Source organism: Molossus molossus, unplaced genomic scaffold (genome assembly GCF_014108415.1).
Source record: "Molossus molossus isolate mMolMol1 unplaced genomic scaffold, mMolMol1.p scaffold_m16_p_3, whole genome shotgun sequence".
Taxonomy (NCBI): domain Eukaryota; kingdom Metazoa; phylum Chordata; class Mammalia; order Chiroptera; family Molossidae; genus Molossus; species Molossus molossus.
The window spans coordinates 95385622-95400883 of record NW_023425366.1 but is presented as its reverse complement, the minus strand read 5'-3'; positions in this window follow the sequence as shown (position 1 = coordinate 95400883).

Sequence of the window (15262 nt, the reverse complement as noted above, 5' to 3'; positions counted from 1 at the left end):
ACTAAGGAACCCATTTTGTAGTCTAGGAGTGTGACAATAAACTTGTAACCACAGAATTCATGGTGCTTACTCATCATTCAGAAGCAGCTAGCCTGATATAACTGGAAAAGCATGTTTTGAAGACTCAAATAAATTGCTGATATAAGATACAGCACCTTGCACAGTCAGAGATACAGTATATGCATTGATATGCACTCAACCAATAATACATATATGGTATTTTGTCTCCAACAGCAAGACTACAGGAACCAAAGGATCACAATAGTGATGGCCCCTATTATTGTTACCCAGTAATCCATTTGGGAATTTGTGCTTCCTATCTCCAAACCTAGAGTCCACTGGATTATGGTCCAAATTCTCTAAAGAACGTTTCTTTTAAGAGATGCATTGTGTTCCACTGAACTGGAAACTGGGAAAACCACCAGGCCACTTTGGGTTCCTTGGGCCAGTAGATCAGTAGGCAAAGAATGGAGTTACTATAAGTGCCCCCACAGTCACTTCCACACACACTACATAAATGGAAAAACATACCCAGTCAGCTACATTCAATAACCTACCTTTAATCACTTTAATGTAAAAATAGGAGTGGAGGTAGATGGAAGAGGGCAGGTTTATACAAAGAAGAAAAACAATGCATAATAATGTAATGGCTCTTAGAGATGAATTGGAACACTGGACAGAAATGTGAGGAAATATCTGGAGGCAAAAGTTCTGGGACTATGATGTCTTCAGGAGGACTGTAGGTTAGTGAGCCAGCCAGTGATAAGGAGCAAAGACCTACTCAAGGGGATTATTGAAGAGTCACGAGGAAGTAGAAAGAGAAAACTGGCAACCACAGCAAGGTCAAATTTCATAGGGAATGGAACATTTTTCAGAGCTTGAAATGTTATTCAGAATATCACCTAGTCATTGGTGGCCTCTGCAGCAGATTGGTGTACCTTTTGTGGGCTTTCCATTGTTGTATTCAAACTTATCTTGGAACTTAGAGTGGTGTCACAGTCATTCAAGGTGTCAGGTACTGTTTTATAAAAGATGGAAGTTTCTTGATCTACTTATTAAGTAATGGTATTGGAATTATATACCAAATTATTCAATGGTATCGGAATTATATACCAAATTATTCTGATAACATTTTGATAGCAAAAATGCCTCAAATTTGACTTACTATAGTAATTCCATTATTGTTATTCTGAAAAGTTCCTGGAAACATTAGCCAAGCTCAGAACCTAATAACTTCTAGTATTGGAAAGAATGTTGCCCATAGATCAAGTATTTGAAAGTACTGCCCATTCAAGTGGGAATGCATAATCAGGATCCCCAGAGAAGCAACCACTTTGGTTTTGTAAAACCATTCCTTTTTTTTTTTCTTTCTTTCTTTTTTAATATGTTTTCATTAGTTTCAGAGAGAGGAAAGGAGAGAGAGAGAGAGAGATAGAAACATTGATGACAGCCCTGGCTGGCTTGGCTCAGTGGTTAGAGCGACAGCCTACAGACCAAAGAGTTGCAGGTTCAATTCTGGTCAAGGGTACATACCTTGCTTGTGATTTGTCCCCGCCCTGGTCGGGGTTGTGCAGGAGGCAACCAGTTCATGTGTCCCTCTCACATCGATGTTTCTTCTCTCTCTCTCTCTCTCTCTCTCTCTCTCTCTCTCTCTCCCCCCCCCCCCGTCCCTCCCACTCTATCTATAAAGATAAATAGAAAAATATCCTCAGGCAAGAGTTGAAAGAAAAAAGAAAGAAAAGAACAGAAAGAAACATGAAACATTGATGATGGGAAAACATGGAGCAGCTGCCTCCTGCACACCCCCCACTGGATGGGGATCCAGCCTGCAACCCCAGCATCTGCCCTGACCAGGAATCGAACCAGCGACCTCCTGGTGCATGGGTTGAGGCTCAACCATGGAGCCACACCGGCTGGGCATTCATTCTTTTTTTAAATAATTATTTTTTTATTAAAAACATTTTTGGTATATAATTCCAATACCATACCATTCATTTATACAAGTCAATGATATTTAGTATGCTCACAAATGGTGCAACCGTCATCACAATCAGTTGTAGAACATTTTCATCACTCTCAAAAATAGCCATTCCTAATCAAAGTCTCTTCCTATTTCTTACCCAGCCCTGGGCAATCACTTATTTACTATCTATGGATTTGCCTGTTCTGGACATTTCATGTAAATGGAATTACACAATACATGATGTTTTGTGACTGGTTTCTTTCACTTAGCATATTTTCAAGGTTCGTTCATGTTGTTGCATGTATTGGTACTTCATTCCTTTCTATGGCCCAATAATATTTCATTCTGTGGGCACACTACATTTTATTTATTCATTATTTGATGGATATTTGGGTTGCGTCTACTTTTTTACTATTATGGATTATACAGCTGTAAATAAACGTTCATGTATACGTTTTCATTTCTCTTGGGTATATACCTAAGAATGTTACTATTGGAACATATGGTAATTCTGTTTCACAATTTAAGGAAATGCCAGACTGTTTTCCAAAGTGGCTGCACTAGTCTGCATGTTTACTACTACAGTGAATTAAGGGTTCCAACTTCTCCACATCTTTGCCAACACCTCTTATCTGAGTTTTTTTTTTTTTAGGCATCCTAGCGGGTACAATCACTCAGTAGTAGTATTGTTTGATAATAACTAGAATTATTACGATTACAGGATGACATCAAGAGAAACTTAAGCCCCGCCCCCTGCTTTTCCTGGAGTTCAAGCTGAGCGGAGGAGAGATTCCCTCCCCACAGCAGAACTCAGCGATTGTGGAACGGAAGGAGACGCGAAGTCCTCTCGTTTCCTAGAGAGATCTTCGAAGCGCAGCCTGTCTGGCCCGGGAAGGCCGCGTTGACGCGCTTCCGGCTTCTGTGACGTACACACACGCGCACACCGTCTTTCCGGGGGTTTGGGCTAGCCGAGTACCAGGTACCAAGTCCGCTGCCCCTTTTATATCCCAGCACCGCAGAGTTCTCCCGGGTTCACGGTGAGACGTGGGTCCTGCGGGGAAGGACGGGCAGGACGAAAGTGGATGTGGCCGGCTGTGTTGCGCAGTCCCCCACACCACGACTGCCCCCGAATGGAGTTGAGGAGGGCTCGCGTATATCCTGCATCCCAGCCTCGGCCATGGGAAGCTCAGTCTCCCTTCAGAGACAGCCCTGGATCCAAGCAGGAATGGAACTACGTTTTCTGATCTAAGATGAGCTGTCTCGGGGAACGAGAAGGGCCAGTCTCGTCCTTGGTGTTCATCTCAAGGGGTCGAGGACAAAAATGACCCTAGTTTAATTTTTGTGCTTCCCCATGGAAGCATTCCATATGTTGTCCTCTGGCGAGAGCTTTTTCCCTAGGTTTCTTGGGACCCCAAGATGTAAAATTAGGAAGCCCCTTGAGGCTACCAAGCTCTATGGGCTTTTTTTTTTTTCAATAGCTGACAAGCTCTGGCCGGTTTGGTTCAGCGGTTGGAGCTAGGCCTGTGGACCAAAGAGTTGTGGGTTCGATTTTGGTCAAAGGCATGTACCTACCTCAGTTTCCATTTGGTCCAGCCCAGGTTGGTGTCCTGCAGAAGGCAACCAATGGATGTGTCTCTCTCACATGATGTATGTCTCAACCCCATCTGAAAATAAATGGAAAAGTATCCTTGGGTGAGGATTTTATAAATAAATAAGTAAATAAATAACAGACAAGTTTAAGCCTCATAAGTGTTTGCAGATCATCTGCTCATCCCCAAACTCATTACCATTACTGGTGGTGATTAAAGAGTGTGTGTGCCAAGCCTAATGAAAAAAGTTGATTTGGATGCAGTAGGAAAGAGTATATACAGTTCACCATTTCCTTTAAATTTCTGAACTTTCTGAATGTTTTTTTTTAATTTATGGTTTCAGACATTAGTTTGGTTTTTCAGTTGTGGTAGCTGGTCTTGACTTGGTGCAGTGAGTAGTGAAGGGAGTTTGAGGCAGAGTAGTGGAAAGTGTGTTGGGCCATTAGGAGACTACCAGTGCTCTCTCTGCCACTGAATACTAGGATGGTCTTGGACAAAACCATCAAGTCTCAATTTGGTAGCAAGTAAAATAAACTAGGTTATCTCAAAGGACTCTTCTAACTTGGAAATTCATTGATAGTTGATTTAACTGAAAAAAATTCGGCTAGGCCAAACCTCATGCCCCTTCTCCATTTCCTGCAGTGTCACCAAGATAAAGATACTTTCATTGTTGAGAGAGAAGGTTAAGGGGCAGAGGACCAAACACATGCAGATACACACACACACACACACACACACACACACACTTATACAGGTCAGTGCTAAAGAGATCATATGCAATCAATAAATGAATTGAGTACACTGAAAGTAGATTGTTGAAACCTTACTATTTGCTGGAGAAGTAGGTGGGTTACACAGTGTAATAGGAGAGCTGTAAGAAACTTACCCATTGCCACATTATTTACGTATTTTAAACCTGCTTCTATATTTCTCCCATTTTTATTCAGATGTTTCATAAATCACCTTGTAGTTGCACTGTCGCAAAATCTGTTAATTTATAAATTGCATACCCTTCTAAGTACTTAAACATCAGGGCTATAATGAATTGTTGAACTTTCTACAAATGGGCAGAAAATGTTGACACTGTATTCATTCAAACAAATGTTTTTTAATGTCTATGAGGTACAAGGAACAATGAAAGTGACTTAAGGGCAACGATGAAAGCAAAAGAATCTTTATTCTTGAGGAGTAATCTAGTTGAGATAAGGCATGAAAGCATTAAAAATGAAGTTTCCAGGTAAGAGCTATCAAAATATTACATACCAAACTAGTGTTGGAGACAGTGAACCTAAAGTCAAGAGATGAGTGGGTGCTGGGATCATTCAATAAATGTAAAATAGCCCTGGACAGTTTGGTTCAGCAGTTAGAGCATTGGCCCTCAGACTGAAGGGTCACAGATTCCATCCCCAGCCCTGGTTGGAGTCTGGGTGGGAGGAAACCAATTGTTGTGTCTCTCTCACATTTATGTTTCTCTCTCTCTCTCTCCCTCCCTCCATTCTATGTAAAAATCGATGGAAAAAATATCCTCGGGTGAGGATTAACCAAAAAAGAAAGACAGAAATGTAAAATAAAACCCAGCCTTTCTACTGCTACTTCCCCAGAATATGAGCAGGAAAACATCCCAGAGGGCCTTTCCAGGTCGGAGTGACTATGCTCCTGACCTCAGCCCTGCATCTTTGAGTTTCACATCCTTGGAGTCCCTTCATTTTGATTCATACTGCCACTCTGGGAAAGGGCCTCTGGGAATGTGTTATACCCTCTTCCCCACCTTTAAAACTTTGACCCAGATGTCAAAAACCAAGATTTCTTTTCCTTTACCTTCATAAAATACTTAAGTCAGAATGGAATTTTTAGAAGATATATCACTAAAACTGAAGGGAAATAAGCAAGGAAAATATAATAGTTGGAAGATGAACATAAGGGTAACACAAATGGTGACAGACTATAAATGCTATCAGATGGGGACCAAAAAAAACTTATCAGGGAAGGTTAAATGGTTTCTCTCTCTATATATAATTTTTATCCTCACCTGAGGACATTTTTTCATTTTTTGTTCAGATAGAGCGGGAGGGAGAGAGAGAGAAAAACATCAACATGAAAGGTACACATCAAGTGGCTGCCACCCGCATGACCCAACCAGGGCCAGGGACAAACTGCAATCGAGGTTCATGCCCTTAGCAGGAACCGAACCCGGGTCTCTCTGGACCACAGGCCAACACTCTAACCGCTGAGCCAAACCGGCCAGGGCTATATATATATATATATATATATATATATACACACACATACATATTTTAAATCCCTCACCTGAGGCCCTGGCCAGTTTGCTTCGTGGTTAGAGCATCGGTCTGCGGACCAAAGAGTCCCAGGTTCGGTTCCGACCAAGGGCACGTACCTCTGTTGCAGTTCATCCCTGGCCCAGGTTGGGGTCTTGTGGGTAGCACCCAGTCAAGGTATCTCTCACATCAGCATTTCTTTCTCTCTCTCTCTCTCTTTCTCTCTCTCTCTCTCTCTCTCTCTCTCTCTCTCCCTCCCTCCCTCCCTCCCTCTCTCCCTCCCTCTCTCCCTCTCTCCCTCCCTTCCTCCCTACCTCCCACTCTGTCTGAAGATAAATGTAAAAATACCCTCGAGTGAGGATTAAAAACAAATAAATCTCCAATTATCCTCACCTGAGGATATTTATCTTCAGATAGAGTGGGAGGGAGAGACAGCAAAAGAAACATCAATGTGAGAGAGACACATCAATTGGTTGCCTCCAGCACAACCCCAACCAGGGCTGGGGAACAAACCACAACTGAGGTACAACACCCTTGACCAGAATTGCACCCGTGACTGTTTGGTCCGTGGGCCAGTGTTCTAACAGGCCAGGGCGGCTTCAATATTTTTAAAATATAAATACAAGTTCTAATTTTTTTCCCCTGTTTCCCAGGGGATCATCTTGTACACCCTGCTTTGGTAATCACTTTTTTAGAGTGACTAGAGGGCAGTGTAATAGCATTGTTAGGGCTCTTGGCTTCAGGCTAGGGTTTAAGTACTGCACCATCTTTTATGTTATTTAATCTTTCTCAGCTTCTCTTTTTCATCTATAAAATAGGAATATGGCCCTGGCCAATTTGGCTGAGTCGTTAGAGCATAATCCCACAGAACAAAGAGTTACAGGTTCAATTCCCAATTCCCGGTCAAGGGCACGTACCTGAGTTGCAGGTTTGATATCTGGCCCCAGTTGGGATCATGCAGGAGGCAGCCAATCAATGTGTCTTTCTCACATCAAAGTCTTCCTCCCCCCACCCCCCACTCTATCTTAAAAAAAAAAAAAAAAAATCAATGGAAAAGTAAATATCCTCGGGTGAGGATTAAAAAAAAAGGAATATGTACTTTATTCGGTTTCCATAGGTATTAAATGATCTGGATAGGTAATATACCAAATACTGTATACCTGGCACACAGCTAACATAAAAGGCAGTTGTTCAGCATTTACCATGTCATACCATTGGATTTAGTGAATTGGCCTCATTAGTACTTGTATGAGGTATTAGCAGCATAGCAATTCAATGTTTTGGTTTTTTTTATCCTCACCCGAGGACATTTTTCCATTTTTTGTTCAGGTAGAGTGGGAGGGAGAGAGAGGAACAGAGAGAGAGAAACATTGATGTGAAAGGAACACATCGAGTGGCTGCCACCCGCATGACCAACCAGGGCCGGGGACAAACTGCAACCGAGTTACATGCCCTTAGCGGGAACCGAACCCGGGTCTCTCCAGACCACAGGCCGACGCTCTAACCGCTGAGCCAAACCGGCCAGGGCTCAATGTTATTTTTTAATACTTCTTATTAAATCTTTCTACCTTGCAGGGTTGCAAAACCCAATCTCATAAAACATCTAGGGCAGAAAGGACAGTCCTGCAAACAGACCCTATTTGGATCAAGTGAGCCAGCTCCTTGAACCTGAATAATGACTGCTGAATTAAGGGATACTACAGATCTGTCTCCCCAGGCTACCCAGGAGATGGAAGGCATAGTGATAGTGAAAGTGGAGGAGGAGGATGAAGAGGATGGGAAAGACCATTCTAAAAGAGAACGAAATAAGGTAGAGTTATCACCACAATTTCTTAATCATTCCACAACTGTGAATGAGAGAGCCTTTTCATCATCATATTTAGTTGCATATCGAGTGGCAAAAGAGAAAATGGCTCACACAGCTGCTGAAAAAATTATTCTTCCAATATGTATGGATATGGTACATACAATTTTTGATGATAAATCAGCTGATAAGTTAAGAACTACACCTCTTAGTGACAATACAATATCTCGTCGAATCTCTGCTATCACAAAACACTTAGAAGCAATGCTTATTACAAGGCTACAGTCTGGTATCGATTTTGCTATCCAACTTGATGAGAGCACTGATATTGCAAGTTGTCCAACACTGTTGGTTTATGTGAGATATGTGTGGCAAGATGATTTTATAGAGGATCTGTTGTGTTGTTTAAATTTAAATTCACATATAACTGAATTTGATTTATTTACTGTATTAGAAAAGTGTATTATTGGTCAATATAAATTAAACTGGAAAAATTGTAAAGGAATTTCCAGTGATGGAGCAGCAAATATGACTGGAAAACAAAGCATAGTTATTAAAAAATTGTTAGAAGCAACCCATAACAATGCTCTTTGGAGTCACTGTTTTATTCATCTGGAAGCTTTGATATCCAAAGAAATTCCACCAAGTCTAATGGATGTATTGAAAAAATGCAATGAAAATTGTTAATTTTATTAAAGGAAGCTCATTGAACAGCTGACTTCTTGAAATATTTTGTTCAGAGATTGGAGTTAACCATACCCACTTACTGTTTCATACAGAAGTTCATTGGTTGTCTCAAGGAAAAATATTGGGCCGAGTATATGAACTCAGAAATGAGATCTATATTTTTCTCATTGAAAAGCAATCTCCTTTGGCAACTGTTTTTGCAAATGACATTTGGGTAACAAAATTGGCATATTTAAGTGATATTTTTGGTATTCTTAATGAATTAAATTTGAAAATACAAGGGAAAAGCAATGATATATTTCAATATCTTGAACGTATCCTAGGATTTCAAAAGACGTTGTTGTGGCAAGCAAGACTTACAGGTACTCACCCTAGCTACTACATGTTCCCAACATTGGTACAACACATTGAAGAGAACATTATTCATGAAAACTGCTTAAAAGAAATAAAATTAGAGATAATGTTGCATCTCACTTCTTTGTCTCAAATCTTTCATCATTACTTTCCAGAAGAGAAGTTTATATTGTTAAAGGAAAATATTTGGATGAAAGATTCATTTGCTTTTCAAACCCCAGAATCAGTAATTGAGTTAAACTTGGTGCCTGAAGAAGAGAATGAATTGTTGCAGCTCAATTCATCATTCACACTGAGAAATTATTCTAAGACATTAAGTTTATCAGCATTTTGGATCAAGCTTAAAGATGAATATCCATTGCTAAGTAGAAAGAATATATTGCTATTATTGCCATTTTACAACTACCCATTTGTGTGAACTAGGATTTTCAATCTTGACACTATTAAAAACAAAGAAAAGAAATAGGCTCAATAGTGCACCTGACATGCATGTAGCCTTATCTTCTTGTGTCCCTGACTGGAATGAACTAATGAACAGGCAAGCACGCCCATCACATTAAAATACAATCTTTTCAAATTTTGGTTTTGTATGTTTCTAGGCATTTTTGTATATTGTATTTAAATATTAATAAAGTTATATTTGGAATTTACTAGGTTTCTTTTCTTATATGGTAACACTAAGTATTATTTCATGAAACTTGTATCGGTTACATGTATGTGTGTGTATACAGGATAATACTGTTTTATATATATATACTTATATATATATATGGAAAGAAAGTTGTTGTTAATCCTCAACTGAGGATTTTTTTTTTATTGATTTTTAGATAGAGGGGAAGGGGAGAGAGAAAAACATCGATGTGAGAGAGACACATCGATTGATTGCCTCCCACACCCACCCTGACCCAGGCCAGGGATCGAACCTGCAACTCAGGCACATGCCCTTAACCAGGAATTGAGCCCACGACCCTTCAGTTTTTGAGCCCCAACACCCTAACCACTGAGCCACACTGGCCAGAGCTGTAAACTATATTTTTTGTGAATTACTGTCAATTTTGAAAATGAGTGCTCGTGACAGTTTTATACTCAGATCTGTTCCCTGTCCATTATTGCTGCCTTACTCCTTCCTTGAGGCAGAGCCGCATCCAGGTTCAGTTATTCACCACACATACACCTATGTGCTCATTCTTTTTTTTTTTTTTTCTTTCTAATTCCAGGTAGTGAATCTTGATGCCAGTCATGGCTTAACACCATCCCTCCTTGTCACTGGGTTTCTATAAGCAGGGACATGTGTCATCTTTCTAGCTAATGAGGTGTGTAGGGCCATCTCTTAGGGATACAAAAGAAAAGATAGTGATGCTTGTGGCATAGTTTATGAATCTCCCCAAATCCATCCTTAAAAAAAACACAGCAACTAGGATAGCAAAACTGAAAGCCATGGACAGCATCTACAACAAAACCAGGTGACAAAGTACCACCTACAGTTACAAAACTAATGTCTCAACGTGTAAAAGGAAACACGTGTGGCTCTGGTTGAGTGTCAACCCATGCACCAATAGGTCACCAGTTCAATTCCTAGTCAGGGCACATGCCCAGGTTGTGAGCCCAATCCCCAGTAGGGGGGCATGCAGGAAGTAGCCAATCGATGTTCTCTCTCATCGATGTTTATCTCTCCCTCTCCCTTCCTCTCTCTCTAAAATCAATAAAGAAAAACTATTTTTTAAAAAAAGGGGAACAGAAGCAACAAGCATTTGAAAGATCTGAGATGCAAAACAAACAACAGGTACTCATGCAAAACTTCAGTGAGCTATACTGAGAAAAGCAACTGAAACCAAGAGGACTTTGCACACTTCACTAGAGGGGAAGTTTTAAGGGTTTATGGTAAAGTCTGGGAACAGTTTGGGCCCTGTGAAATAGAATCCAAATTGACCAAGACAGAGACAAGAGAAACCAAGTCTTTGTGTCCTTGAGGACAAGCCAGAGCCCAGAAGGCAAGTAGTTCTGGGGAAGACAGCCAGTCTCCCACCCCCGCCTCAGGGACCTCACAGGAGCAGTCAGTCTGCATGCAGGCTTTATGTCACAACTCCCCAGTTCAGAGACAAGTCTGAACCAGGCAAATAGGCACAGTGAATCCAGTGTGCCCTGTCCCTCCTCTTACCCCCATACCCAAGAACCAGAGAGCGCTGCCTAATGGCTTTCAGGAGAGAAGCCTGCAGTGCAGCCAAAGCTGTCTCACCTACACCCCATCTGGGACAGTATTAAGTCAGGAGCGCTGGACTAGTGCAAACGTGGTAGTGAAGTACCTGGCAGAAGGTCCCACAGACAGGAGTCGAGACCAAGTCCAGTTGTGGTGGGCCTGTCGTTCCCTAAGTGAACTGGCCCAGGTTTGCTATAAAGCTATCCTTTTTTATATAAGGATGTTTTGCAAACAGTCCCTGTATATTGTCAGGTGTAATGATTATTGTTAACACCAGACACTCCAGCCTGGGAGTGGGTCTACTACCTGTGCAAAGCCTCATAGTTCTTACAATTACGGTTGGTGCCAAAGGGGTGATGCAGCGGTGCCCAAGCAAGCACTGGATCCCAGAGTTAGGAGACTGGTTTCTAGCCCTGTGTGGCCTTCCTTGGCTGTGTCCACTCCAGTCAGTGTGGGCCCAGAGAACTAGAAAAACTTTATGGAATGTTAAAATGATCATGTTGATTTTTTTTCTTTTTACAGGTGGCAAAACTGACTTACCAGCCAGGATTAGAACTGGTCTTGAATGCTTCCCATGTTTTCCCCTCCATATTACAGTAGTATCATTTTAATAAATAGAGGAAAGTGGATTATGGCTTATCCATTTTTTTTTTAGGATAATTGAGCCAATGGCTTTTTTCAGCTGCACCTGTCAATTGGCAGACTCTACATTTTATTCTCAAGGCATACATCCAAGCATAGCCCTTAGAGTGCCTGACTCTGGTCTAATAGAGGATAGGGAGTAGAGACAATAGCTCTTGGTAAGTCAACTACCAGCACTAATTAACTTGAAAGGGCATAATTTCCCTATGCTAGGAGACCACAGCACCTCTGACCTTCCACTGATATCTCTCACCTGCCACCTACTGTCATTCTTAATGTTCCTTCCTGGCACTTGCCTTCTTTATTTTCCTAAACACAAAATGGGTGGGCAGGTAGAGCTGGGGTGGGACTGTTGGTGAAGAGCAGAGAACCTCCAAAGTCCCAAATAACTCCCAACATCAATATGAGATGCCTGGAAGCTGCTAATGGCAAGCTGTGTCAGATGCTGCAGGGAGAATCAAAAGGGACCAAGCCATGGTCTTTGCCTCCTATTAGAGGGAAACCCTTTGAGGAAGACAGACTTGGAGATGACAACCAACTAAAATGTTAGCAGAAAGAATAAAATGTTAAAATACAGGTTTGAAAAAAAAAAAAGCTCCTGTAGGCCTTCGGGAGAGAGGACTTGAATGATGCAAAAGACTTCATAGAGAAGTCACATTTAAAACCGGGCCTTGCCCTGGCCAGTTTGGCTCAGCCCATGGAAGGGTCTCGGGTTTGATCCTGGCCCTGGTTGGGGTCTTGTGGGAGGCAACAAATCGATGTGTCTCTCTCACATTGATGTTTTTCTCTCTCCCTCCCTTCTTCCCACTCTATCTAAAAAAATCAATAGAAAAATATCCTTGGATGAGGATTAACACACACACACACACACACAATGAAACACTGGGCCTAGAAGGGGAGTGGGTAAAAGGGAATTCCAGCCAGAGAGAACAACATGATCAAAGGTGGAAGGCTTGTGGTGTGCTGTGGGAATAACATAGAGTTCTCAATGGGAGTAGATTGGGAACTGATGGTAAAAGTCTTTGCTAAGAGTCAAAGGTGTGTGTTATTCAGGTCACTGGTAACTAGCAAGATAAACAGAGGCCTGGGATAGGAAACTACTGCAAAGATTTAAGTTTGCCTGGAAATGAGAAGAGAAATGAAATGTGATTTTGAGGGAGGAAAATATTTTTTCAGTATAGGGAAAATATGACTATGTTTTTAAAGAGAAGGAATCAATGGAAAGGAGCATCCATCGCTACCTTCTTCAGAGACAGCAGGAGGTCATTAGAGGAGACTATCCTTAATTTACATCTCCTCCACATCAGCAGTTTCACTTGTCCTTTCTTTTCCTTCTGTGTCTAAGGAATTAGTGTTTCTAGTATCATCAAAGATGAACTTCATAGCCTACATTCTCCCTTCTGTCTCTGGGATCTGATCCCACCAAGTCATCTTCTAGTTTAAATATCCTCCTTTCCATTGAATCTTTCCCTTTATAAACATACTCATGTATGTAGAGAAGAAGAGGGGGAGCTTTATTACCACTGGTTGAGGCTGGAAGTGCAGGTTACCTACATGGTCTCCACTGATAACAGCCTAGTGAGCCCACTCAGCCTTTGCTAATGGGAATAGGAACGGGGCCATTGTTTTTTCTGTGGTGTTGAACTGGAGTAGAGTGGTTGTTGTCTAAAAGGTTTCTGTCTTGCTCTGGCTGGTTTTGCTCAGTGGTAGAGCGTCGGTCCACACACCAGAGGGTCATGGATTTGATACCAGTCAAGGGCATGTACATGGGTTGCAAGTTTGTTCCACAGCAAGTGTGGGATTGATAAAAGTTTTCTGTCTTGCTAGGTGACCCCTTTGCTGAAAAATAAGCCAAAACCCATTTTCCTCTACGTTGGAATGTATTTTTAACCATAGAAGGTCTTTAAGAGTTATTTGTTTAATACAGTGATAAATGAATGAATGTAGATCAGGGTCTCTTTTCCCCATTCCTATCTGACTTTGAAAGGTCACAGAAACATAGTGTTAGAGGTGGGGAGGGCCCGTAGAGACTATTTAATCCAACCACCTCACCTTTCACATGAGAAAAAACAAGGCCCAAGAGAAAGTAGTGACCTGCTCAGGGTCACAGTTAATAGTAGGAGAGCCAGAGCTAGAAACCAACCCCTAGTTCACAGTACAAAACACATTCCTCCTTATCACAAAGCCTAATAATGTGGATACTGGGACAGGCTGAGTTTCTTCACTCTTCCTATTAAGCTGCCTACTTTTCTTGTTTAGATCACCACTGTGGTGTTGAGATTCGTTTTTTAGTTCCAGCTCTGCTAACAGGTTTGGTAATCTTGGAGAAATTACTGAACTTTTCTGGGTCTATTTTATAATATCTGCTCCATCTTGTATGCAGGGAAACTGCAAATTAAAAGTGAGTCTATGGATTCTAAAGTACATTAGAATTATTTAAACCACCAATACTTTTAATATATAACAAAATGGAACTTCCCTACTGAGCTACACGTGCACAGAATTAGAAGTAAATGAATACTCTAAGAATATAACTAATAGTCTAATATATATGATAAACTGACATTTTTATTCTTGCTACTCAGGTTTTGGGACTGCAAAAACCAGGCAAATAATCCTTCAAAGCCATAAGGACCCCCAATTAGAGAGTATCATTTCTTTCCAAAGAAGAGAATTAATGTTGAAGATGAGAGACAAGATTGGAAAGAAAAAGCTGTTCCATGACCCTAGAGGATAGGAGCAATGCCCAACAATTCCCTTTCCACAGCTGCTCCTGCCTTGGTTTGCTCAGAGGGCCTCAGAGATGATTCTGGGACACTGTCATAAATTGTTTAAGGGCATGTTGCAGGCTTCTCATTCCTGGAGTAGACCTGGCTAGGGTCCAAGAATGGAAGGCAGTCTCTTAACATCTTGTTCTCTTTCTTTTAAAAATATTTTTCTTTATTGATTTTAGAGAAAGAGGAAAGGATAGGGAGAGAGAGAGAGAAACATTGATGAGAGAGAATATTGATTGGCCAACTCCTGCATGCCCCCCACTGGGGACCTGGTCCACAACCTGGGCATGTGCCCTGACCAGGAATGAACTGGCGACCTCCTGGTGCATGGGTTGATACTCAACCAGTGAGCCACACCAGCCGGGCAACATCTTGTTCTCTTAAGTGAGAGATATGGCTCCCTTTTGGGGCGAACACCTATGCCAACTGAAAGCCTGTCTGGGAAGCTGGGTACGTGCAAGGAAACAGCCCTTGCCGGTATGGGGAGGGGAGCTCAAGTAATTTGCTATGAGAATGGGAGAACTACTAGAAAGCTGTGAAGACATCAAGTACAGACCTTTTCTCTCATTGTAGTGTAAAGCACTAACTAGGTTAGGATTTAGGAGACCTGAGGCTCCAGGCTCCATTTCAGAATTACAGTCAAGTCATATCATTGTGCCTCCATTTCTTCATTTGCAAAATGGGACTATACTGCTTACTTTCCCTGCAGGGCTTTTGAAAATCCACACCATAGGTGTTCGCTGGGAATCCAGCAGGTCTGTCTCTGTGTTCCCTGAGCCTTCCTTTGTAAATCTAGGGGAATCTAATCTCCTCAGTTTGCATATAAGGCCAAGGTTAAGAAGCAGCTCCTCACCAATGAAAAAGAAATAAGGAGCTGATGGGGAATATAACCTCCTGGAAAGAAGGTGCCAGTCACAATTTTTAAGAACCAGTGCATGGTATCTGTTTCTAATTGTTCCTTCTACAGCAGTGGTTC